Source organism: Danio rerio, chromosome 17 (genome assembly GCF_049306965.1).
Source record: "Danio rerio strain Tuebingen ecotype United States chromosome 17, GRCz12tu, whole genome shotgun sequence".
NCBI lineage: Eukaryota > Metazoa > Chordata > Actinopteri > Cypriniformes > Danionidae > Danio > Danio rerio.
In genome coordinates, this window is record NC_133192.1 from 20,177,501 (window position 1) to 20,204,602 (window position 27,102).

A 27,102-nucleotide genomic window follows, 5' to 3' on the forward strand; every position below is an offset into this window, starting at 1 on the left:
CAGCAGAATAACGTGCCATGTCATAAAGCAGGAATTATCTCACACTGGTTTCTTGAACATAACAATGAGTTCGCTGTACTCAAATGGCCTCCACAGTCATCAGACCTCAATCCAATAGAGCATCTTTGGCATGTGGAGATTTCACATCATGGATGTGCAGGCAACAAATCTGCAGCAACTGCGTGATGCCATCATGTCAATATGGACCAAACTCTCTGAGGAATATTTTCAATACCTTGTTGAATTTATGCCACGGAGGATTAAGGCAGTTCTTAAGGCAAAAGGGGGTCACACTGGGTATTAGGAACGTGTACCTAATAAAGTGGCCGGTGACTGTATAATTATTATTTTAATTATTTATTCAATAGTGATTTGATTGCTTACTGTTTTACATATTTTAACAGGTACCGTTCAGAATAATATAAGTGTTACATAAATATATCTGTTGTGTTGAATAGCGATGGAACAATTTCATTACACATATAACATTACATAACATAAATAAGCTGTTGAAGCTCAGATCTGTTGGGAGTAAAGGACAATTAGTTTAGCGTGTTCCCTTGGTGAGGCGAATAGGTTTTAGGGGTCTATTTATGTCTCATCCAATTGACATCATAGTGCCAAAATAAAAAGCCGCAACCATGTAATTTTAGCAGCATGAAGGTGTATGTGGCTCTTAAATCACCACCGTGACCTCGCTTGCATTCGTTCTTTGCCTCTTTTTTTCACTGTTTTATTCCTTCTGTGTGCCCTTTTCAAATGTTAATGGCAACACGGTTGCAGAAGAAAGCAGGTTATTCCTTATTCCGGAGAGAGCCGACTTGATCTCTTTGACCATTTCAAGTCAGACATTGATGCATTATACAGTTGGTCAACAATTTATTGCCTGACCCGGTATGCAAGTAATGCTTGGGTATGTGTGGGAGAGAGAAGCTGTTTGCACCTGAAATATGAATAAATGTTTTAATGTCAGCCTGACATCTTTTCTGTGCTCACACTGACACCTATTTGTCTTTCTTTATTCTCTGCTTATATGGTTACGTATTCCTTGCACATATTTCCCTTTGGGTTGTCACCTTTTCCGTACACTTACATGAATACACTTCTGAAAGACTGACCCTTATCTGCTTTTTGACTCTGTGGAGCTCAATTGAACATGGACAAAAGCTAAAAAAAGAAATATGTATAGAGATGTTATACAAATGTCTTACCATATTTTTATTATGTGCACTGTTATCTGTTTTATATTGAGCTTTGGGAGACTATAGGATGCATTTAGGTGTTTCTACAAGAGCCTATGACTTGGTTCAGAGATCTGGTCAAGTGGCTCTTGTTTTCCCTACAGAGCATAGGATGTGACTGGAATATCTTTACAATGGACAGCTAGTTGCATAGAGAATGCAAGAGGAAGAATGAATGGATTTTTTAAATCTATTTAAACTTTGTAATTCTTGATTCTGATTGGTCTATGGCACCATTTGGTATTCAGATGTTTGCTTATGTTCAGACTGAAGGTTGTATTAATGAGTTGGACATACCTAGGGGTGGGCGATATAGCTAAAACATATCAAGATTTTTTTTATTTTTTTTACAAGACAATCATGATTTTATCACATTTTTTATTGAGGTGATGTTAATACTAAATTATGCAAGCTTTACATCTAAACTAAGTTCCCAATTTTAGAAGCAATGAAAAATAAAAACAATGACAGACATTTAATTAATAAGATAGTGTTTGTTTGTTGTAGAAATTTGTAATAATGACCAAAAAAATACTAATTTGTGGATCTTCTTACTTCCGGGTGTAACTATCTGCCATTGTGGCTGGTGTATTCTGGGAAATTTTCTTACCCATTGGTTTCGAGTGTGGTCCTGAAAAATCTTTGTTCGAAGGAATATTCACCCATTGTGCTTAGCCCTACACCTTCAAGCTAAAGAGAATTGGGACACCTCTACCCCTTCACTGGGACGCACAAAACGAGGGGTTGGGGAAGGGCTAAGGGGTAGAAATGGGTTTGGGCCTAAGTCTGATTGGCATAGAGAGATATAGCAATAATCTTGAATGCAGAAGGCACATTTTGACCAAATCTGGATCTTGTAGTTTGAGGAGATACATTTGTTTTTGAGGACATAGTATAACAGTATATTAATAATTGTTATTATAAAAGATCCATTTTTAAAAGTCCTACAAATCCAATGATTTACTTGATTTTTGCAAAAAAAAAAAAAAAATTCAAAAAAATATTGTACAGCATATATATTATATTTTCGAATGCATCTTAGCTATCGATTGTAGTAACATGACTTTACTACAATTATCCTGTAGGAAACCTGTTTGATTTGTGCAGTTTTGGTCATTCACATTGAATACATTTTTGAGTTTGAGCAAAGTAGAGACCTTTTTTTAAGTTTAAAAAGTCAAACACAAGGAACAAAAACCAAAAACAGTACAAAGCAAAGCAGCAACATGCAAAAATGTAATCCCTATAAAGACTGTTTACACCAAAAATGATAAAGTTAGCTATATAATGCGGCTTTCAAATGCTGTGGAAAATTGCTATGTCCAACAGAATCAGACAGAAAGTATTGCAATATGGATTTGAACGATTTAGGATGTAAAAGTGGCTTGAAATGAAGCAAACAAAACAAAGCCTAGAGTTACAGGCTACAGATAAGTGTGAAACTAAACTACTGAGGAGAACAACATGGTGAAATTGGTGATTTCCCCAGATGTCAGTGATGACTGACACATTTAATCTAGATTAATAGCAGCCACCTAGACAGTTTTAGTAGAGTTAAGAGCACACCAGCATGTTTACTTGTGCATTTTCTGGTCACAGCAGGAACAACATAAAATATCATTTTTAGTTGTACAAACAAGAGTAAACCATCATTCGAAACTGTTAATTCAAAACACTTCCTGCAATAACAACAAAACACTGTGTTTTGTAAGATAAAGTGAAGAAGTAGTGCTTTTTCTGCCATCTTGTCAGCTATGCTTTTTAGTGCAATTTAGAGCAAACTCGAGGATTGTAATTTTCCCAAGCCTCTCTGGGTACCTGCTCCCTTATACAACCAGCTTTTAGCAAATCTACTAACTTTACAGATACAGGAATGTGATGTGATACAGACTGCATGGCCAGATATCATTTTCACTGAACTTATTTTTGTAAAGACTTTCTTAGTTTGTAATAATTTCTTCTGTTTTTTATAATAAGATGTTTGCAGCTAAAAAAAATGAGACCTTAAACTGCAAATGTTGTATAGGTTATAAGAAAGAATTGAATGTTTAAAAGAATGTTCTGAAAATTATTCCAGTTATGGATTTTGGTATGGACATTCTCATTTACATAGAATCAAGTTGATTATATATATATATATATATATATATATATATATATATATATATATATATATATATATATATATATATATATATATATATATTATATCCATTTTTGTCGACACATTTTTCAACATAATAGTTTTAATAACTGTTTTCTCATAACTAATTCTTTTTGTCTTTGCCATGATGACTACGTAATATTTTACTAATTATTTTACAAGATTCTAGTATTCTGCTTGAAGTGCAATTTAAAGGCTTAACTAGATTAACGCATTGGTCAACAGTGGATTGTTCTGTAGACAATAAAAAAATCTTGTAGGCGAATAATATTACAACAAATAGGATTTATTTAATGACTTATGACTTGATTGATTTAATGTGATTGCAGCCAAACTAAAATAAATAATATAACCTTAAATCAGAAAAAGTTGGGACAGTATGGAAAACGCTAATAAAAAAAAAGCAAGTAGTGATTTCTAAATTTGCTTTGATCTGTATTTCATTGCAGACAATGTGAACTCAAAATATTTAATGTTTTGTCTGGTCGCCTTCATTTTAATTGTAAATATACATCCTTTACTGTTATTAAGACCTGCAACACATTCCATAAAAGTTAGGACATGAGCAGTTAAGGGTTAGTAATTTGGTTAAGTGGTTAAATAATGATGTGACCTGAAACAGGTGATGTCAACAGGTGATTCTAATTATGGTCTGGTACAAAAGCCGCATCCAAGAAAGGTCTAGTCCTTATGAGCAAAGATGGTCTGAGGATCGCCAGTTTGCTAACAAATATGTGAGAAAATTATTAAAATGTTTAAAAACAATCTTCTTCAAAGACAAATAGGAAGACATTAGGATATTTCACCTTCAAAAGTGCAAAACATAATTAAAAGATTCAAGTAATTTAGATTAATTTCAGTACATAAAAAAAACAAGGACGCAAGCATAAGCTGAACTACCATGATCTCTAATCCCTAAAGTGGAACTGCATCATGAATCGTCATTCATCTATAAGCGATGTCAGCAATTGGGATCAGGACTACTTTGGCAAACCTTTGTCAAATACCACAATACATAGTTACATCCACAAATGCCAGTTGAAAACTGTACTCTGCCAAAAGGAAGCCATGTGTTAACAGTGTCTAGGAGCGCCGTTGACTTCTTTGGGCTCGTAGGCATCTGGGATGGATCATCACACAGTGAAAACCTGTACTGTGGTCATATCAGTCTGTATTTTGTGGGCTCTTGTGCTCTGTACCAAAGAAGAAAGGAATCATCCAGACTGTAACCAGTAACAAAGTCTTAAAGCCAGGCCCTCGTGGTCTGGTGTTGTGTCAGTGCCCTTAGCAAAGGTAACTTGCACTTCTGTAATGGCACCAGTAATGGAGAAAAGTGCATAGAGATTTTGGAAAACAATATGCTACGTTCTTTTTCAGGGACACACATGCACACTTTACAAAGTCCTGGCTGAGGAGGAAGAGGATATAGGTACTTGACTGGCCTGCCTTCAGCCCCGACCTGAGAATGCATGGTGCATTTTGATGCGCAAAATGCGACAATGAAGACCCTTTACTGTCTTAAGATTTTTTTGCAGGAAGAATGGGACGAAAATACGCCTAAAACACTTCATCACTTAGTGTCTTCAGTCCCTAATCGTCTTTAAAGGGCCATGAAACTTCCTCGTTTCAGCAGGGTGTTTTCACACCTCTACTTTGGAAAAAGTCAGAAAAGTGGGCGTGTCCAGCTCTATTTAGGGGGGAGTGTCCTAAGAACTAAAGTGGGAGGGTGTGGGAGTGTCTATTTGGGACACACAGGAGAAAGTGATGGTGTTTAACCTACATGGACATCTGTAGTTGAATTATTTGCCAAATTATTAAATGGTGGACTTTAACTGCAGTTTGGCTCTTTCATTCAGGGAATTAATTTATGCCCCTCGCGACTAACGAGATATTAGATTCGAGGAACTGCTCTAAGCGTGTATTTTTCATGCAATGTTTGATAACTCACGGCGAATGAGAGAAAAAAAACTCAGCCGGAAACTTAGATGCACACGGCAGGTAGCATCAGAAAGCCGCGTGTGTTATTCTGGTAATGCGGTAAAAACCCTACACGAGGGTAAAGTTTGGTTGTGGTGCTAACATGTTTGCACTTGGTGCAATAGTTAACTTAGTTCGATACGAACAAACTGAATAAACAAAGAGCACTGGTCGCTCACTTACCAAATCTGTAGAGACAGGACAATCCCCAGCAACTAGAGCCGCGTCTTTATGAAGAGAATACTACAAGCGAATCCGGATCTCAGCGTTTGCAGATGAGAACAGCTCTCAGGTAAACAATATTCCTCCTTAGACACGTAAGTTATTGCTGTCGAGCGTCGCGTACACTGTTAATCCACACGTGATCCAGATGAGCTCTCACAGAGAGAAAATGAAAACGAAACTTAACGGCAGCAAACTATAAAAGCAACACTTCACGCTTGTTTTGCCAACACAACGTGGTGTCTCTGTCGTGTAAACACGGTGACAGTAATGAATATTAATAAAGTTGCACAATAAAGCGCGCTGATTGGTTTGAACCAAGCCTTACTCATGCATTAATGCATCACACTGTAAGACGTAATAAGACACACTCTGGCACAGACGTCCTGTCTGCACGCTGGAATACAACGCTATTATGTCATGACCGTGACGCAGCTTCAAAAATTCGTTTCAAACCGGAAGTACGAATTTGCTTGAAATAACGCAAATACAACCAATTTACACTTTTTAGTGAAATATAGGTGTCCTAATAGTGTTTTTAGCTGTGTGGGACACATATACGACTGTCAACAGCTCAAAAAATGTGTTTTGGTTTTTCGTGACCCTTTAAAGTGTTGTAAAAAAGAATGGCAACATTACAAAGTGGGAAATGCTTTACTATTTAAACTTTTTTAGAAATGTGTTGCAAGAACTAATATTGGAATACGTATTTATTTTGGAAACGAGCAAACAAACAAACAAACAAACAAACAAACAAACCTGAGGGACACATTAAGTAATGTTTTTTTGTATAGTCTGCTATGAAATACACATCAAAGTAAATAAAAAAAAAACACTAATTTCTTTTTTTTTTATTTGCATTTCCATACTGTCCCAACTTTTTCTGATTTGGGGTTGTACTGTCTCCAGAAGACAAAAAAATCAATAGGCAATATTCTGAATAAATTCCTTGGTCCATTAAACAGTACTTGGGAAATACATAGGAAAACACAGGAAACCTATTAGTGTTGTCTTTTTGTGTCTATGTATATATTCATATGGTAAGTGGCCATGTAATATGCGGGATATTTTACTGTCAGTCATTATCACCATCTAAATCCTGACATGCAGCGGGGGTTAAGTCACATTTATCCTTCACATAATGTTCAAGCAAAGGCATAATATCATACATAAATACCTAACCATATTGAGAAAATGTTCTGAGTCTCGTTTAATGTCTTTAAGCTTATAAACAGAATCGAGGAGGTTTGAAAGATGGCAGAGATGAGATTCCTCAGACGTGCCCTGACCTTCTTTACATCATTGCTTCAAATGGTTATTGTGATAATCTTCTTACCACGACAGTGAATCCATGTTTGCGAAAACATTTCAATGTCCTGAAATGAATGAATCCACTCCCTCGCCTTCCAGAAGCAATCACTTAAAGCGAAGGCCATGTGTTTCATTGGTCGGGCCCGCAGAAAACACAAAGACTGCAAAAAAGGTCATTCATCTTGATTAAATATACATTGGCAGCGGGTCAGGGCTGCAGAAGGGATTCAGATTTAAACCGCACTGCTTCAGAAATTAATTTGATAGCTTCTGGTGTTTATGTGGGTTTTTGTGCCCGGGGTGTGTGCATGTGTGCAGCTCTTGTGTGGATGTGTTTATGTATTTCGTTTAAGAATAAGCATGACTTCTTTCATTAGTGAAGTGGACCTGACTGCATTCATCTCTGTGTAAGACCAACAACCTTGAGTGTTTATGACTCTGAAGACACTATTAAACTCAAACCCTTCTTCTTTTTCCACTAATTTCTTTCATATCTGTGGAGTTTTTATAAATTCTGGAAGATGTCTTGTTTGCTTTACATGTAACAAGTGAAAGTGCAACAATGTAGTTTGCATCTGTCTTGACTTTGATTTATTTAAATTAATCTACTTATTGCAATTACATTTCTGTATAGCATGTTGGCACATGGTGTAAGTGGTCACAATGGAAGTTGTCCACAAACAGCTATTTAGAAAAATATTTTAAAAAGCTGAAACAATTAAAATATTATTAAAAAAGACCCATTTTAATTATTTCTTTATCTAAATGGTTGTTGCAACACAGGCTCATTGTAAAAATTTACCCACGTATACATTTTTGGAGAGCGTGAATTATGTAGCCAGAGCTACTAGGGGTGTCACGATACTGTAATTCGAAACCAATCAGTAATTAGAAATTTTTTAAAACGTCCATTTCCTTTAAACATTTAAGCGTCGTGTGGCAAGTTCTTAAACAGCACTGATTTGCCATTGTGTTCACGTGCTCAACAGAAATTTCTGTGATTGGCCGTGAAGGTCATCGGTTTACCGAACTCACTGTTTACTGCGTGTAGCCTCAGATACAGGGACATTGGAGCATTTAAAGCTGCGATTCATCAGCGGATCTCTCGAATGTCAGCTTATAGACAAACCAGCTTATCGATGTGACTTTAAAACACTCCAATGTCCCTGTATCTGTAGTTACACTCGGTAAACAGTGGTGAGTTTGGTGAACCGATGATCTTCACAGGCAATCACAGTCATTTCAGTTGAGCATGTGAACACTATAACAATACAGCGCTGTTTTAGAACGTGCTCCATAGCGCATAAATGTAATTTTTTTTAAATTTCAGTACTGATTGGTATCGAATTCCGGTATCGTGACAACCCTAAGAGCTACGTATGGCTGCATTTTGTCTGTAAAACGAACGCTAAGGGGAGTATGACGATATTGATGGCTTCTGTTTCTTTTCGTGCTACCAGCTGACTGCTTATCTCCATGTGGATGGCTTTTCGGTTGTTACCAGCTTGCCATGTACATCAGCTGACTTAAGACTCAGAGAGGAGTTGACCATGACAACAGGGTTTGTGGCAAAGAACGGTTCCAGAAAGCGGGTAAGACAATTCAATTTAATTCAATTCATCTTTATTTCTATGGTGCTTTTACAATGTAGATTGTGTCAAAGCAGCTTAACCTAGAAGATTATAGTAAATTGAAACTGTCAGTCCTGAAACAAAAGGCAAAAAAATGAAATAAACAAGTAAATAACAGGGTAAAACATGGTTAGATCTGAAAATGTGGTTAAAATCAGGCAGCCGCAAGGGCTTTTTTTCTGGATTGCTATTGAAAGCACTGTCGGTTGGGTTTAAGGAAACGAGTGAGGGTTGGTGAATCGTTGCTTTTGAAAACACTATCGGTTGGGTTTAGGGAAAGGGGTGGTGGGGTTGTTAGTTGGTCAGTCAGTCAGGCAGTTGACAGTGGCCTCTAGTGGATTTATGAGAAAAGAGCAGGCGTGAAATGGCGCTCACGAGAGAAACTTGAAGTCTCAAAAAGCATACACAGCAGCCTCTAGTGGATTTACGAAAACAAAAACTGTAAATAAACATACCTCCTGTGATGTATTTCGTGAGCTACAGATATGTATACAGAGGGATGTATCCATAATGAGCCTTGATGGAGTTATTTGGTCAAATATGTGATCAAGTGATAATTGTGAAGTGTACATTTCAAATAATGAAAAATGTAAGTAATTTTCTATTAATGAATGAAATTTTTACAATAAATGTTCATGTCATGCCACAAGTCTCAAACCACATTCACACTTTGAGCAACTCGTAGCGGCAAAGCAACAATCGACCATTCATTTCAATGGAAAGTGAGTGACTTCTGGCAACCCCTGTTTATGTGGGCGACAGTGACCGTTGGCGACCAGGTGGGCGTGTCGAGCGACACAACAAAGTTGAGAATCCTTCAACTGTATGCAAATGAGAAGTGTCTTTCTTGAGCCAATAGGAACACCAGTCGAGCTTCCGTGATCCTCTCTCAGCTCGCTAGGAAAAACAAAAACTGTGGAAATCAATTGTTGCAGGTTTTCAAAAATTTTAAAATATCTTCTTTCGTGCTCAATAGAAGAAAGAAATGCATAGAAGTTTGAAACATGTCAAGGGTGAGTAAATGATGACAGAATTTTTATTTTTCGGTGAAGAATGTTTTGACAGGATGAGTTTACACAAACACGCACACACAGCACACAATTCACATTTTTAATTGTAAAATGCTCACCAAAGTTGTTTATTTGACCAAAGTTTTGATAGATTTTATTTATTTATTTATTTATTTATTTATTTATTTTTATTTAGCCCAATATGCATTTATCCAGCGGCTAGTGCTATATGACATTTCATCAAGGATTGTTTGATAAATTAAATATAATTTCTATAAAGCTGAACTTTTTATATATAGCACGATCACTTTTTAATGGTGTTTAATTGCTTTTTAAAAATGTGTTGGAATCATTAATCCATTGTTTAATTAACATAATCACCATATTTATGTCTTTGATCTTGACGTGCCAAAGACCATCTTGGCAGATATTTGCAGAATAATTGATTTCCAGGCTGTTGGAGGGCATTGCCTAGTTTAGCTTCTCCAAAGACTCGAGCTGTGATGGATAGTTTGCCTCTGAAAATTGCTTGAACCTAAAGATCCACCTCCAACCTTCTGCCAAGAGGGATCTTCCATCAGAATATCCCTCATTGATCATAATTACTGAAATATGTTTTACTACCCTGTGTGATTACATAAGCATGCTATGAATAAAAATGGAGAAATCTGAATCAATGATCAGTCTGGCTCGAGTGGAAAGTATGAAACCATGCATCTATAAAGCACTTTTGGCCTCCAACAAGCACCTGCTCTTACTTTTTAAACTTGTATAGAGCGGTTGAGTTTTGCAACTCGCCATAAAAAATCCATACGGTATAAAGACTAATCATTACATCAGCATTTGGGATTAAACTCCCTCATGTACTGGTTGAATGCACAGCACATAATGTAATACATATTTGTATCAAAAGATCATTTTATGAGAGTCAGACTTCCAATTTACAGATGGCTTACGGAGAACGAATGCAAGTGTTTCTATCAATAAATTATGATACGTGGATAAAGTGAGATAAGCGTAAGACCTGGCCGAGCTGGAGTGTTTACTATAGACAGGATTAACCACCCATCACCAGTCATTTATCGCTGCTTTAGGATCTCTAAAAGAGGATCATTAAAAGAAAACAACATGGCTTGGCATGGCCTTGTATTGGCATTTCCTATTTAACAATAATCTATATGCTTATCTGTGCTCCCTCGCCACCTTAACATGTTGTGAATCCAAAGAAGGTGTATTGACCTGTGCTGTACACAGCAATACAAGCTGTTAATCCAATCTCCCCAACAGTCTCTCTCTCTCTCTCTCTCTCTCTCTCTCTCTCTCTCTCTCTCTCTCTCTCAGTCTCTGTCTGTCTTTCTTTTCAGTAATTTGAGCTGAAAAGCATTTTACTGTGGGAAATTATCATAATTTGAATGCCAAACCTCCTAAAATGCTAATGTGAAATCCTGTTAATGGTTTGACAATAAGACCAGTAAGTACAGCAGGGTATTTAAGTTTGAGCAGAAAAAAACACTGCAAAATGTACCATTTTTGCCAGTGAAAAATCATTTTCTCACAATCACTAACAAGCCCTTGTAGATCACTGGAAACACTCACTATCACCCTACAATTTTACAACCAAACTGCACTACATTTCCCATTAGGCACCTCACTCACACACCAGTTCCGGATCACCCCTGATCACATAAAGCTGGAATTTTTCATGGACTGATATCCTGGAATGTATATAGACCACCCTGCCTGCATGACTCTGATTTAATAAACTGCATTTGGACCCTCAACTCCATTGTACCCTGACTCACATGTAACACACAAGTTTTTTTTTTTCTTTTAACGGCCCCACTGGGGTTAAATTTGTTTGTAGTGCTATATTCGTTACCAAGTGTTTTGTTTTTGTGTATGACACGGCATTTTTTTTTAATATAATAATTACAAATTAATATAAATAACTTTCATTTGCAATGTAATATGATTACATATTATGACACACACACAGTTTCGTGTTTAAATTTAGTGTTTCATGTATTCATTTTTTTAATTTTATTCTATTAAACATGCACTCATTTGCAGTACTATTAGCAAAACTATTTGTGTAAATATGCCTTTTTTTTTCTTTTTTCATGAATGCACATTAATACACTTAAATATTTATATGGTCTTTTTTTGTGTGTATCCCTCACTATTTTTACAGAAGTGGGCCCGGTTTCATGATCTACAAGCTGTGTAGAAGACTTGTGTGTGTGGTACAACATTACAGTCATATCCATAGTCATCACAGAGACTGTTTTAAAACACCTTGACTCTGCATAGCATCTTGTTATCTTTAGAGCAACTTCAGTAACACTTCACTTGAAGATAATGATTATAAAGGTGTCATGACTTAAACAGAGCTATGAAGTGTTACCGCAACTTCTATCAGTTGGTTTCAATAGACCTGCATTTGTCTCACTTGTTATTTCCTGTAGCTATGTGGGAATTGGTTGGCGGAATAGCAGGCATCGATGTAGAAGTGGCTGTTGATTTTATATAGAGGCAGAGTTTAGACGCACTATTATGAAGTGGCTTATTCCACAACTTTTCCTTTTGGCAGATTAGCTATAAAATTAGCTGTTTTTATACTAACAAGTTTTTTGAGTTCTGAAAATTGCAGCCTTTTTTTAGCCCTTTAACAATAAGTCAGGGTACAACGGATATGAGGATAGATGTGCAGTTTATTACAAAGATTAGTCAAGCAAGTAATAGTCAAATGAATACAAACTAAAGCATGAGGGTAATCGAAAGAGCGCAGTCAAAACAGGCGAATGGTCAGGACAGGCAGCAAAACAAAATCAATGGTAAACAAAACAAGGATCAAAAACACAGCAGGACAAACAGGGAAAAACGCTTAGAAATGCTTCAGAGGGAAAACAAGACTGCAATGAATGTGAGCAGTATATATATATATATATATATATATATATATATATATATATATATATATATATATATATATATATATATATATATATATATATATATACCAAAAGCCAACAAAGAGCCAAAAGCCATATTTTTAACTATTTATGTCATTGGCTCCATAATAAATACACTTTAAACAATTTTTAAATTGTCATTAAAAAAAAAAGAAATATTATGTAGGAAAAAAAGTGCATACAGCTAGAGTTTTTTTGTTTTTACACATTAAAATATGTCGCTACGAAAAAAATTACATTCAATTTATTTATTTATTTATTTATTTATTTATTTATTTATTTATTTATTTAGTTAGTTAGTTAGTTATTTATTTATTTTTGTGGCAACCGACTGGGCCATTAGAAATAATCCTTAGAGTTAAGCCCTGTAAAAGTCAAAAATTTTATTCTGAATGGTCTTGAAAGGGTCTCAAGTCTTAAATTTGACTTGATTAAACCTGCAGAAACCCTGACATGTAATCAGTCTTTCATGAGCTTCCAGTTGTGGAATCATTGGTAATTTGGAACTGTTGTGTGTGAGGTGCCTGATGGGAGTTGTAGTTCATTTCAGTGGTACAGTAGATGTGTAGTTCGTGTGACGATGAATGTTCTCCAGCGATTTGCAAGTTCGCTGACAATCATGACAAACCATAAAATTTAACTATTTTGAATATTGTCAGAGAAGAGGCTAACTTATACAAATTCATACAATTAAATTAGAAAGAAAACATATTATTTTTAAAAGGAGAAAGTAGTACTGAAGTGTTTAAATAGCATCATCCACTAAATTCAATTGCCATGAATTTACACTGGATTTTACAAAAACTGTACACTCACCTGTATTGTATGTGAAAACGTTAAGAGAATATAGATATACAGTATGTATATTTTTAGTTCATGACGCTTTTAAACATAGATAAACAAATATATCAGTTCAATCCAAGTCACTGGGCATTTTGTAAGCTTTACATCAAGCCATGATTGCTGCTTGACAAGCCTGTTTTGCTTGTTTTGCTGTTTTGCCTGTTTTGTTTTGCTCCACAGGAGGCAACCAAAACACCAAATTGCCTCTTATTTGAGTTATAAAGCGCTCGAGGACACAGGACAGATGATGCCTCAGGCTACTGCATGCTGAAAGTCTATATGACCAGTATTCAACCTCAACCTAGGGTGTAAACACACAATCTGGCCCTCGCCACACTGCGTATCTAGAAAAATGATGAAATATTGTCTGTCAGGTGTTGAAGGGGACAGAAAAGCTGGAGTGGATATCAGGTTGGAAGTGGTTTCCTCATTGTGCAGCTGGAGTCGGCGGAGGATCAGACCCCACCGTCATACACACTATTTGTCACAGTAACACGAGGAAATGTGAATTTGATTGACATCGCTGAACCATGCTTATGACAAGGACGATTACAGCCGACTTGTGATTGGCAGTTTTCACGGATGTATCATTCATCCGCAATAATTAAAAAGTAAGAAAAACAAATAAACAGGAAACAGTGGGACGCCCCATGTTGTGCAGAAAAACAATAACATTTGGCAGGAATCATGAAATTATGTTTATGCAGATCTATGAAAAACTGATGCATGTTATTTACAGTGCTCAGGATATAGAAGTACACCCCTCACAAATCTGTCTTTTAAATTCATATTTGTAATAGGAAGCTATGTAATATTATATTTGTGCATATACATTAGATTAGTCAGTACTGAAGCCAAATCTGGAGCTAATCTAACAAAGTAATTTACAATAACTGTCCAAAAACTAGTATACCCAAATTTATATAGAGAAAAAAAAAAATTAAATACAAAATTAGAAAAGAAGAAAAATCAAGAGAAGCAAAACAATTGAAAAATAGTTTAAATTTTGTAGATTGTAATTTATTTTTTCAATATTTTGCTAGAATTTAAATATATTATTCTTTCGATTTCTAAAAATGTTTGGCGACTAAAATATTACTTTAATACACATATCTGTTTAACACATTTGTTTTGTTTAAATGCACCTAAATACATGACCTATATTCAGGGCTTGACATTAACTTTTTTGATCACCAGCCACTGTGGCTAGTAGATTTCCATTACTAGCCACTCACCATTTTCACAAGCCATACTTTTCTTGTTGGGAAAATATATTTTATACGCATAAATTTGACTTTGACATGCTTAAAATACTTGATTTAGATGATGTGTTGTGTCCACATGCCTTCTCGTTCATTAAACTTCTTGTGTGTATTGTGTATTAGCTTGCTCAGTGTGCATGAGCAAATGGATTGTCACAATGCAGTCAGTTTTTATTTCACATGACTTTTCAGGGCACAAAATTAAGGATTTACCAAATTTATCTCTGACCACACCAAATAAGTATTTCTTATATAATAAGATTAAATATATAGGTGCACTTTTTAATTCAACAAACCTTTTCCTTAAAAAAACATTACATTTAAAAAAGAATTATTGTCATAAATCTAAAATATGCACAGTAATCTGTCCTGGCTAAAAGTCCCAGATCACCAGTTAACTACACCTAAACATGGAGTAATCTCCTATTAGAGCAATGTTATTGTAAATATAATATAATTAAACCATATTAACAAAAATAACTGTAAGCGAAAGAAAGCAGATGAAACATACAGTGTTTGATAATGAAAGGATGTTCACACGGTTAATTTAGGCTTTTTAATAATCTGTTTAAAGAATAATTAAAATGAAAGCAGTGACCGCTGCTGCTTACAAAAGAATGTGTATTTTTTTTTTATCTTGAGCTCTTGAAAGCAGCAGGACTGTCTGAGGGTGAACTATCATCGCTCTTTGTCCAGTCTATTTTAAAGGGAACAGATCGCACCAGTTGTGCTTCTTCTTGGCTTGGTTGCTTTGCGCAAGTAAACAGGAGCGCGCTCGCTTTTTAACAGTCACGCGCATCACATCTGCTCTCGAGTGATCATTCTCTCGTTCTGTGTTTACCTTCTCTTTTTCTGTTTTGCTCGCGCGAACAGTTATTTTTGTCAGTCGTGCTGCTTTTCGATTATAAGATCACATTTGCACGAATATTTGGGCCATGCTTATTGTTGAGCCCTGCTTATAAGAAAACTACACTTTGTAGCAGATTTCTAACCAGCCAAAGTGGCTAGTGGAGGTGTCTGTCTAACCCGCCAGAATTGAAATCTACCCAAATTTGGCGGGTTGGCGGGTGTTAATGTAAAGCCCTGCCTATATTACTGTTTATGTCCTGGTTAGACCTAAACTGCATTTCGTTAAGTTGTACTTGTACATGTGTAATGGCAAAGTTGAATCGAATCTGATCTATATTCACTGAGAAATGGGTAAAAAAATATGCATTTTCAAAATGGGTTGTACTCTGTTATGCTGAGCACTGTATCTAATTATTTATTTATTTATTAACAAATTATTTTTTATGAATAAATAATTTCATTTTTATATTTATTCAATATAATTGTGTGGGTAAAAGTCAAAATTAACATTGTATGGTAACAGTGTTTTCTTTCAGTATACATTTTTTGTTTACAGATTTTGTTAATATCCCCTAACATAAGAATTTGGCCACCTAACATTTTAAGGTATTTTAATTCAAACAAGTTATTGTAAAAAAATACAATTACAAAATAAATAAAATATATTTATATAAATAAATAGGTGATGTCTATATTTTTATACTACATGTACATACTGCATATTTAATGAAGCATCTTTGTATATTACCGTCGTATTGCCGGCAGCTAGCTCTCTGCAACTCTCACATGGTCACCCACTGAAGCTAAGCAGGGAGACCACATGGGCAAGCGGGGCTGAGCAATACAAATTGAGAAAAATATTGCTTAAATGCATGCTGTATCAGTAATCAAAATACATAGACAATAAGATATCATAACAGTAGTGGTTTTATTCGTCCTCTCAAATGAGCAGAGCTGTTGATGGGGTCAAATCATAAGAAGTGCTTGCTGTAAATTACATCACAGATCAATGTGATTCGCAGGCTGATGAATCAATGCCGCCACCAAAACAATATAATCATGTTGCTGGCTTGTTGGCTATTTTTAACTACAGCAATTTATCTTGCTAAAAGTATTGACTGTTGCATGGGTTTTTGTATATGTGCAATCAGAAACATATGTGCAATCAGAAAAAAAAAACAGATAAACATGCAAACAAACTAACGACACTTTTTTTTTTTAATTGAAGGAATGCAGTTTAGAGAGCATGAAATTGCTATGTTTCATTTTAAATAACTTAGTTACATAACCAGACAGAAGATGATATATACTTGCTACAGTATACACTGTCTACTGGATAGGTTACAAATACTGTACATATACACACTATTGTTTTATGGAAATGCATGCTGGTACCCGTACACTACAATTAAAATTTTGACTTCTACCAACCAAATTAAATTAAAAATATTAATACAAAAAAGTATTTATTTATTTAATTATTTAATCATTTATTCATTTAGAACCATATATGGCTTACTAACTGGTTTAACAAAGGAAATTTGTGAATTGGTGGCACGGTGGCTCAGTGGTTAGCAATGTTGACTCACAGCAAGAAGGTCGCTTGTTTGAGTCCTGGGCCAGTTGGCATTTTTGTGTGAAGTTTGCATGTTCTCCCCGTGTTAGCGTGGGTTTCCTCAGGGTGCTCCAGTTTCCCCCAGTCCAAAGACATGTAGTATAGGCGAATTGGGTCAACAATATTGGCCGTAGTGTATGAGTGAGTGTGTGTTTGGGAGAGTGTATGGGTGTTTCCCAGTACTGGGTTGCAGCTGGAAGGGCATTCTCCACGAAAAACATATGCTGGAATAGTTGGTGGTTCATTCTGGTGTGGCGGCCCCTGATAAATAAGAGACTGAGACGAAGGAAAATGAATGAGTGAATGAATACAATGTAAAAAGTCATTCTGTGGCCTTGTAGATTTTATTAATTTTAATATGACACTTTATTTAATAAAAATTAATTCCTGATATTAAAGCATTTTTTTTTGTTGCTTTGAAATTAATGAAAAATGTCTGTAATAAAATGTAATCAATTTTATTAGAATAATTTATCTGGTATTTTTAAATAATTTTACAAAAAGTAAATATTAATTAAATCCAACGGGATTAAAATGAGCATTTTCAAATTAGCCAGGGGCACAAGTCAGTATGTGTTGGTTTTTCTGTTCAAGTAAATTAATATTTTTTTGTTTAAAATTTGCTAATTTCTTTAAGGACTGTTTGTGGTTACTCATTTTAAATGACTAATTTGAAATAAGCTAATTTAATTAATTGTTACTCAATCCAGCTCCAGCTAGTCCAATTCAGCTCGTTTGCATGCAGGAGTTAATTTTATTTATTCATATGAATCAAAATTATGAATATGAAAAATATGAATATAAATACATCTATTAGAAAAATGAATGTTTTACAAAAATAAAATAAATATTCAAAAATATTTATATACTTAAATAAAATTCCATGCTTCCATTGCTTTTCAACAATTTCACAGTAGAAATAAGGAATTCAAAATCTATACAAAAAATAGTTAAGATGGAAGATGACTTAGCAAATTTCTGTTTGTGTATGTGGAATTTTATCAATAAAATAAAGAGATTAACAATATATTCAATGCTTTTGTTACATTTGTTTTCATAATAAAAATGTATATCTTTTAGAATAAAATAATAACCAAGTTTTGTCATTTTAAAAATATATTTTGCTAGATCCTTCCAGAAACTGTTTACAAAGTTTGCATTCAAAAATAAATGACAAAGGCTCTCTCCATCTACATTAGAGAAACTGATGTCGTCCATTTCAATATACTTTGATAATAACGATTTTCATTATACACATAATTATTTAGCATTTATAGATTAGTCGGCCATCAGCATGTGTTTACCAATCTGCTTTTTCTGCATTAAAATAGTTTTCCTTTGCATGACCTGTTTACTTTGAAATCCTGAGAGTCGATGTTCAGATGCACATACAGAACAGAACAATCTGCACTTTAAAGGCTGTTTTTTTCCTGATGGAGAAACACTCTTGTGGAAGAGTGTAATCCTGGGTGTTTGTGTGGGCGATTTCTGTTGCTAATTAAAACTGAGTGTTTTGACTGCCAGAAGAGATGTCTCTGTATGACTTGTTGCATTGGAGAGGCGATAAGGCCAAATGTAAGCACTTTTAAGTCAGCATTCATTATCAAAGGTCATTGGAGAGATTAAAAGCAGTGCTTCACTCATGGGATGCCTTTTTTTGACTGTAAACTGCAAGCATGACTTGTTTAACCTCACCTCAACCTTATGTTTGTGGCATGACAGCTCCATGTGGCATTGAATTACATGTTGATTACTGTGACTTATTCATTAGCAGGCTTTTTGTATGCTAAATCCACATTTTGGGGTTTAATGCAAGACATTATGGTCTGCAGATCTTCTTTATTACATTTTTTTCCTCAAATGATATATTTAAATATGCAAATGAGACTCTGTGTTATTAAATATGTGCTTATTTGCATGCATTTCCAACACAAAAAAGGAATGGCTTCAGATTCACAAATATTGTGAACAGCTCAAACTGTCTGTCTACAACAGTGTTTCCCAACTTTGTTCCTGAAGGCACACCGATAGTACAAATTTTCAACCTCTTCCCATTCAAACACACCTAAATAAAATAATCAGAACAGAGTCTCCTGACTTGAATGGTTCAGATGGAGACAAACAAAAATATGTACTGGCGTCTCTCAGGGTTGGGAAACACTATAATAGTCTATCTGTCTGTCTTCAGTAGTCTCTTTATCTTTCAATATACATTCACAATTTGTATTTATTGTATTTAATCAAGCATACTATGCACAGTGATCAGCATAATTGAGTAAACCCCATTTTGAAAATGTATATTTTTATCCATTTCTCAGTGAATATAGGCAATATATTTTGGTGAGTTTAAACAAAACAAATTTATTAAACCGATACATTTATTAAAATAATATTTTAGTCATTAAACATCTTTAGAAAAAGAAAAACAACACATTTAAGATTTAAGTTAAATATCGCAATTTTCTACTAAATTATTATTATTTTTTTGGTCTTTCCTTGTATAATTATTTATTTATTTATCTTATTTTATTATTATGATATTTTTATTATTTTATTATTATGTAGAATTATTTATTTATGTACTCATTTTTTTATTTTATTGTTTATTATTTTATTTTTAGTTATTTTGTTAGCCAGGTTTGGCTTCATCATAGACTAATCTAATGTATATGCACAAATACAGTGTATTATTGTAAAGCATCCCATATAAAATTATAATTTAGAAAAGAGATTTGTGAGGGGTGTTTTCATACAGTATACGCTGAGCACTGTATAAACATATTCATCTGTAAAAGCCTTCAGAATTTAGTTGTGAATAACACATTGAGGTTTGTGTGTAAATAGCCGATGAAGTAGAGATTTATAGCAAAAAAAAAAGATGCATAACTGCATGCTTTAAGATGCATGCATAACTGGACTTAAATAATACTTCAAAATTATAAGCTACTTGTCCAAATTATAGTATTGCGGTCAGATCTAGCGATTAAAGTGTTTTTTTTTTTTATCTGGATCTCAAATAATTTATTGAAGTGTCCAAGTCATTAATAGATTCGGAGCAGATCTTGCGGTTTGCAGGCTAGTTATAATTATCAGGTTGTTTACTTGCACAGAACTGGAGAACCGAATTGATCGCATTGAGAAACTAACAGTCGGCGTGTGTTTTCAGGTCCATGAATGTTGTTCAGAGCTGTAGGCCGAGTGCATTTAGCAGTGGATGTTTTAATGAAAGATGAGTATCTGTTTCTCCCCAGGCAGTCTCGCTGGTAATAAGCATTTTCACTTAAAATAAAGTGGGGTATTAATCTTCCCCGCATCCTCTCTGTTATGTGTGCAAATTACTTGTCTGCCATAAACATATTACAGTAATTTGTAGCGAAAAAACAAAATATGCTGAGGATGAAAAGCCATTTCTTATACCATGCAAAACCTCAGATAATGCAGCGTAAAGGGTTTTGTTATATAATATATATTTTATAGCAACTGATTTTACTTCAGGACCCAGGTTTTAATGTAGCACCAAAGCTGTTTATTTTGTAAGATGTGTTATTTATTTATTTGGTTGGTTGTTAGTTTTTTATTAAAATAATGTGGTTAATTTGTTGTTATGTTGGTTAAATTGGACAAATTAGGTGGCAATAATAATATTTTAATAGATAAGGTTAATTTTAACAAAAATATACAATATAAAGGCAAAATTAGCCCTCCTGTGAAATTTGTATTCTGTTTCGTATATATTTCTCAATTGATTTCCAATGAATTTTTCTTACAGAAAGTCTAACTTCTTTAAGTTTGACTGGAATAAAAGCATCTAATATATATATATATATATATATATATATATATATATATATATATATATATATAATTATATATATATTGTAATTTGTTAGGTCAATATTTTTCACCCGTGTAATAAAGTAGGTTTTTTTTGACAGAATAAACCACTGTCTTCCAATGACTTGCCTAATTAATCTTGCCTAGTTAACCTAATTAACCTACACTGTAAAAAAATCTTTAAATTTACGGTTTATTTTTGGCAGCTGGGGTGGAGGGAAAAAAAACATAAAATAACGGCCACTAAATTACAGAAATTTACTGTAAAATAACAGAGTTTGAATTACAGAAATTTACCAGAATTATATTATATTTAAGGACATTTCTGTAATTTAAATTATTATTTTGTGGTAAATTTCTGTAATTTAATGGCCATTATTTTATGGGATTTTTTTCGGCACCCCAGTTGTCAGAAATAACCGTAAATTTCCGGATTTGTTTTTACAGTGTAGTTAAGCCTTTAAATTGCATTTTAAGCTGAAAACTACACAAAAAAAAATAAATAAATAAATAAAAAAAACAGGGTCCCACACAATTCATTCATGTTATCCCAACACAAATTGATTAAGTTAACTATGAACGATTAAGGGGATAGAAAATAAAACAATTAAGTTTTCCTTAAAAAGCTTTTTATTCTCATTTTAAATAAGTAATTTGAACAAGTAGCAAAAATACTTTTTTGGGTGTAGTAACTTGAAAAATATCTAGTAAAGTGTACTATCATCATAGCAGCGACAAAGGAAATTAGTTATTAGAACTTGTAGAAAACTTTTAAGTTTAAAATGTGTTGAAAGACGTTCTTTCCATTAAACAGCACTCAGGGAAATATTTTTCAAAGAATTACAATTTCCCAAAGGGGCGACATGGTGGCTCAGTGGTTAGCACTGTCGCATCACAGCAAGAAGGTCACTGGTTTGAGTCCCGGCTGGGTAAGTTGGCATTTCTACAGTATGTGGAGTTTACATTTTCTTCTTGTGTTGGCATGGGCTTCTTCAGGGTGCTCTGGTTTCCCCCACAGTCCAAAAACATGCGTGTGAATTGAATAAACTAAATTGAGTATAGTGTATGAGTGTGTATGGGTGTTTTTCAGTACTGGGTTGCAGCTGGATGTGTATGTGTGTGGCATGTGTAAAACATATGCTGGATAAGTTGGCGGTTCATTCCGCTGTGACGACCCCTGATAAATAAAAGGACTAAGCTGAATGAAAATGAATGAATGAATTTCACAGGAGGGCTAAAAATGTAGCCTCCAACAGTCAATTGACAATTTAGATCAGAATAACAATTTTTTTTTTTTTATGTAAAATAATTGTATGGTTATCTTTTTATTGTATGTTTAATGAAATAATTATAGAGTTCTTTTTTAAAGGCATAAAATAATCATAAAAATTCAAACACGACTTTCGATGCATATATGTATTTCACATGTGAATAGAGATGCACTCAGGGACGACTCACGCAAGATCATATAACATAAATGGGATCATAAACTCCTCTGGTCATCTCTCAGTTTGGTAAATGTGTAGATTTTATTAGTGTTATAAAGCAGTCACGGTTCACGGCTGATTGTTAATGTGTTGGTATAGCAGTAGACACTTAACGTTCTGACTTCTTGAGTAATGAGGCTCGTTTTTTACGAGAAAGAATAGAGATGTTCAACATGCCGAACAAATTAAGATCTTAATAAGGATGAGAGGATCAGTGTTTTTAATCGTGTGTAATGAATGAATTTTGATAAGGGTACGTGTCATTAACAGTGGTTTTGTGCGGTAGCTCTCATATGTGTTATCGCTGAGCGTAACACTGGGGATCAGCTCTTATGTGGGTTCTGTCTTTTTTCCCAGTTTGGATAATTCACTTCCTTGTTCCTTTGTTAAATCTAATGTATTATGCAAGCCCATGTCATCGTGGCATAAGCCAATGCTTGATTAACCATCAAAACAAGCTCAATAATCCTGGATTAAGCTAATGATTCATCAAGTGCTTTATATTGTATTTCTCCACAGATCACGTTTTTAAGATATCATGTATATACAGTGGAGATCAAAATCTGAAAATCATTTATAAAGACTAGGGTTTTTATTTATTTATATTTTTTTACAAAAATAATGGAATAAACATGAAATAATTTTATTTGTGACTTAACCTTGCTAGTTGCTAGTAAAAGAGTGCTCTACAGAATAACTTAGACACAAAAACAAGTTATTTTGTAGAACAGTAGGGCTGCACAAGATTGGCAAAATCTGAAATTGTGATATTCAATTTTTCTGCAATATAAATATTGTTTCACAAGCAGAGATGGCACAAGTACAAACATCCTTTACTCAAGTAGAAGTACAGACACTTATGTTTAAAATGACTCTGGTAAAGGTTGAAGTAGTGACTACACTTTTGTACTTAAGTAAAAGTAAAGAAGTACTGCCTCAAAAATGCACTAGTAAAAGTAAAAAGTATATATTATTACTTCTTGTTGATTTTCACGCTGGCAACTAAACCTCATCATATCGATACATTTATACAAAATAACTTGTGTTTCTGATTTTGATGTAAAAATTGTTGTTAATTTTCAGCTAGAAAGTAGCTAAGCAACATCACTTGAACAATTGTCATTAATGTCCATTAAAAAAAAAAAAATTGAGGCCTATATCTTTACAGATAATAAATGTCTTTAAATAACACTTAATTTTGTCCAAATCATTTGTTTTTCTTTTGCTATAATAAATACTTAATATATGTTACTATTTTGGGCTTTTGGCTAAAGCTGCTTCATTATGTCAACTAAGATATTCCATGTCTTAAGTATATCTTTTTTTTTCATAGTATAGTGGATATATTTTTTAATGGATACAGTCATTATTGCTGTTAATAAATGTATTCTATGCAAAAAAAAAAAAAAACAACAACAACAACAACAACCAACCAACCAAAAAAAAAAAAAAAAACATATGCAATTTGAGCCTTCAAAATCTTTTGTGTTAACTTTTTTTTATGTGATAGAGACTTTTTATGTCAGAGATTTGGGTTCATATTGATATGATAGCATCACTTAATTGCTGCAGACTTGTTGGCTGCACATCCATGATGTAAATCCCCCATTGCACCTCATACCAAAGGGGCTTTATTGGATTGATGATTGTGGAGGCCATTTGAGTACAATGAACTTATTGTGATGTTCAAGAAACCAGTCTGAGATAATTGACGCTTTATGACATGGCGTTTATTTATAGACATGGTCAGCAACAATACTCAGGGAGGCTGTGGCGTTGACACAATGCTCAATTGGTACTAATAGGCTGAAAGTGTGCCAAGACAATATCCCATACACCATTACACCACCACCATCAACCTGAACTTTAATGGAAAGAAAGTGAATGCAAACATTTTTATATTAATTTCAGCATGCTTTCAAGATTCAAAATATAAGGGAAATGATTTAATGATAGGATGATAGCGGAATAGAATGGTAAAATACAGGAGAATTCTGGCAAAAACGGGAGGGTTGACATGTATGAAGTGACCAGGAAGGGTTTGTGGAAAAATATCTTTGCGAGAGGATGCAAAAACTTAAAAATATATATTTGTCTTTCACTTTTTTTTTCCCAACCATCATTTCCCCTTCCAGATCTCTGTAAAAATGCATACTTTTATGTCTGTGAAAATAGCTTTGCGTTTGTACGATAAATAAGACTGGGTTTTATTTAAAAAGATCTGGCTTTTGATTTGCATCATGTCAAATTTAAGCACATTTTAAGACATCATTTAGATCTTTTTGCAACTCTCGAGGAGGCATTTGTGAGACTACGGTGCTTATTTTCTCAGCAAGAAGCCGGACGCTTCGACAAAAGTCAGTTTTCTTGATGTCTCTGAGAAATAATTAGGATGAGCGAAATCTCTTGCTGTTATTCTGCATGATGAAACTAGCTGACATCTGTTTGTTTATGTCAGTTCTTGCTCAAAAATCTTCACAGTTCAGTCTTACTTTAATTTTACACCACTTTTCCGGCACATACAGCAGAATTTCAATACATGCAAATTCAGCCTGCTTGCTTTTCCAGGAGAAACTTGGATAAACTAGTTTCCTCCACCTGAGCTATTTTCTTGTTTTAAATTCTCTCAAGGCATCCTCAGGGCATCTCGGCCAATCAATATGTGAGCAGCAACACCATGACTTTTGTGAATACTTAAAAAAAATATCCTTAAATAAATTCTAGGATGCAAGAAAGCATAAATCAAAATAGGAGCCACAGAAGTGTGATGGAGGGAGGCAGAATGAAACTCTTATCGCTGACTAGCGTCCTGCACCCGGCTTCACTACAGAAGTAACAGATACGGATGAGGTCAACATACTGGAGCATTGCCTGAGGGTTTGAAAAGCACAATATTCCATTGGGACATGAAGAATGGCGAAAAGAAAAGGTTGCTACTGTTCAACAATGTCAGCTCTATCTGTAGATAAATAAAATAAGTTTTTTTTTCCTCCTACAGTTTGCAGGCTAGAAATTGTCAACACGAGTCAGAATAATAATCATTTCTATTTCTATTTTGTTCTTTATAAGATGTCAAGCAAATTTCTGAATTGTAAAAGCAGCTCTAACCTTTACTTAAAAAACGGCAATGTATCTCATGAAAGCTGCAGTGATAAAAGGTATCTGACACGTTAACCTTGCTAGTGTAGGCGATTTGGCGACATGTTGGATCCATGTTTGAGAGCGAAGGTGGGAAGGTGACATCTTGACTCCTTTTTACACCTGCTCGATACTGTATGTTCTCTCAGATTTGATCATCTAGACATGCAGTAGTTGTACAATTTTCAGTTTTGAATCCCTGAGAAATCATCTCTGATGATTCCTAAATCACATTTTTATGCGTGTCGTGCAATTATGGCCAGTAAAAAAAAACATGGGTATAAAAAGGACGTTTGATATCTAATAGGTGGCGAGATTCTCTCATATGATGTTTTTAATAAACTACTTTGGTACTAAGTGGGCTTTATGTGAATAATAGAACAAAAAAGTACGCCAGTTGACTCTGAAGACAAGAAGATTGCTTGTGATGTAAAAATATCCTGTCCTTTTTTAGTTTTCTGTAACCTTTTTTTTGTTCAGAAGGCAGTGTTCTTATCACTTTCCACATTTTGATGGTTAAACTATTCTGTTCATCGTTCTTCACATTAGTTATTACTGTTATTTTTCTTGCAGGTACATATTTTTTAGGTTTGCATAGATGGTAAAATATGTATTATGTGTAGTTATCACCTACAACTTAAAGGGATATAGTTCACCCGAAAATGTACTTACTATTTACTCACTGTCACTTTGTTTTAAACCTTTATTAGATTTTTCTTCTGTTAAACACATATTCTGAACGAAGCTGAAATTCAGTAAACATTGTCATCCATATAGGAAAAACAAATACTGTGAAAGTCAATGATTACAGGTTTCCGGCTTTCTTTACCAGATCTTATTTTGTGTAAAAACTGGTTTTTGAACAAGTGAAGGGTGAGAAAAGTGAACTATTCCCGGAACTTTTTTTTATATTTAAATTTGAGTTTTCAATCCATTAGTAGTTGAATCCATTAAACTCTACCTAAATTAGAGTTGTCAATCTAATCAGTCATTAAAAGTTATGAATAGTTGATTGAATATAGAGTTCATGTAATTAATAGTCTAAATTTAATCAGCATCATAAATTAAATGTCATGACTTATCTAATTTTACATCAGTGGAAGATGGTGGTAAAATGAATCACTGATCTTTAATCTATGAGCAGCCCATCTTATGTCAAGGTGGTTTAAAACATTTAAAATATAATAATATTTATTATGATTACAAATGCATAAAAAAGCTGAATCTTCCAGGGCATAATATAGAGGAGGAATAAATGTTATATTATTCTTTTAGTAACTTATAAGCAGGGTTCATACGGTCATGGAAAACCTGGAAAAGTCATGGAATTTTGACATGGCATTTTCCAGACCTAGAAAAGTTTTGGAAAAACAGAAAAACCCACGAAGTTTCAGAAAAGTCATGGAAATTAGTTTAACAGATATCTGTACACTTGAATTAGTGCCATATTTTGTATTTCTGTGATATATATTGTGATGTGAATACAATTTCACCAGATGATTTAACAGGTTTATTTGGACTGATTAGGGAGATTTTTTAGGGGAGT

At 34.2% G+C, this 27,102-nt stretch overlaps 1 long non-coding RNA gene across 2 annotated transcripts in view; it reads left to right on the forward strand.

The window, feature by feature from the left end:
- Positions 1 to 27,102, forward strand: part of LOC141378549 (uncharacterized) — a 239,550-nt gene that overhangs the window by 4,636 nt on the left and 207,812 nt on the right. For both annotated transcript variants that reach the window (XR_012393325.1, XR_012393324.1), the window contains exon 2: positions 8,376 to 8,507. This is a non-coding gene — a long non-coding RNA (uncharacterized lncRNA). The remainder of the gene's footprint in view (positions 1 to 8,375; positions 8,508 to 27,102) is intronic.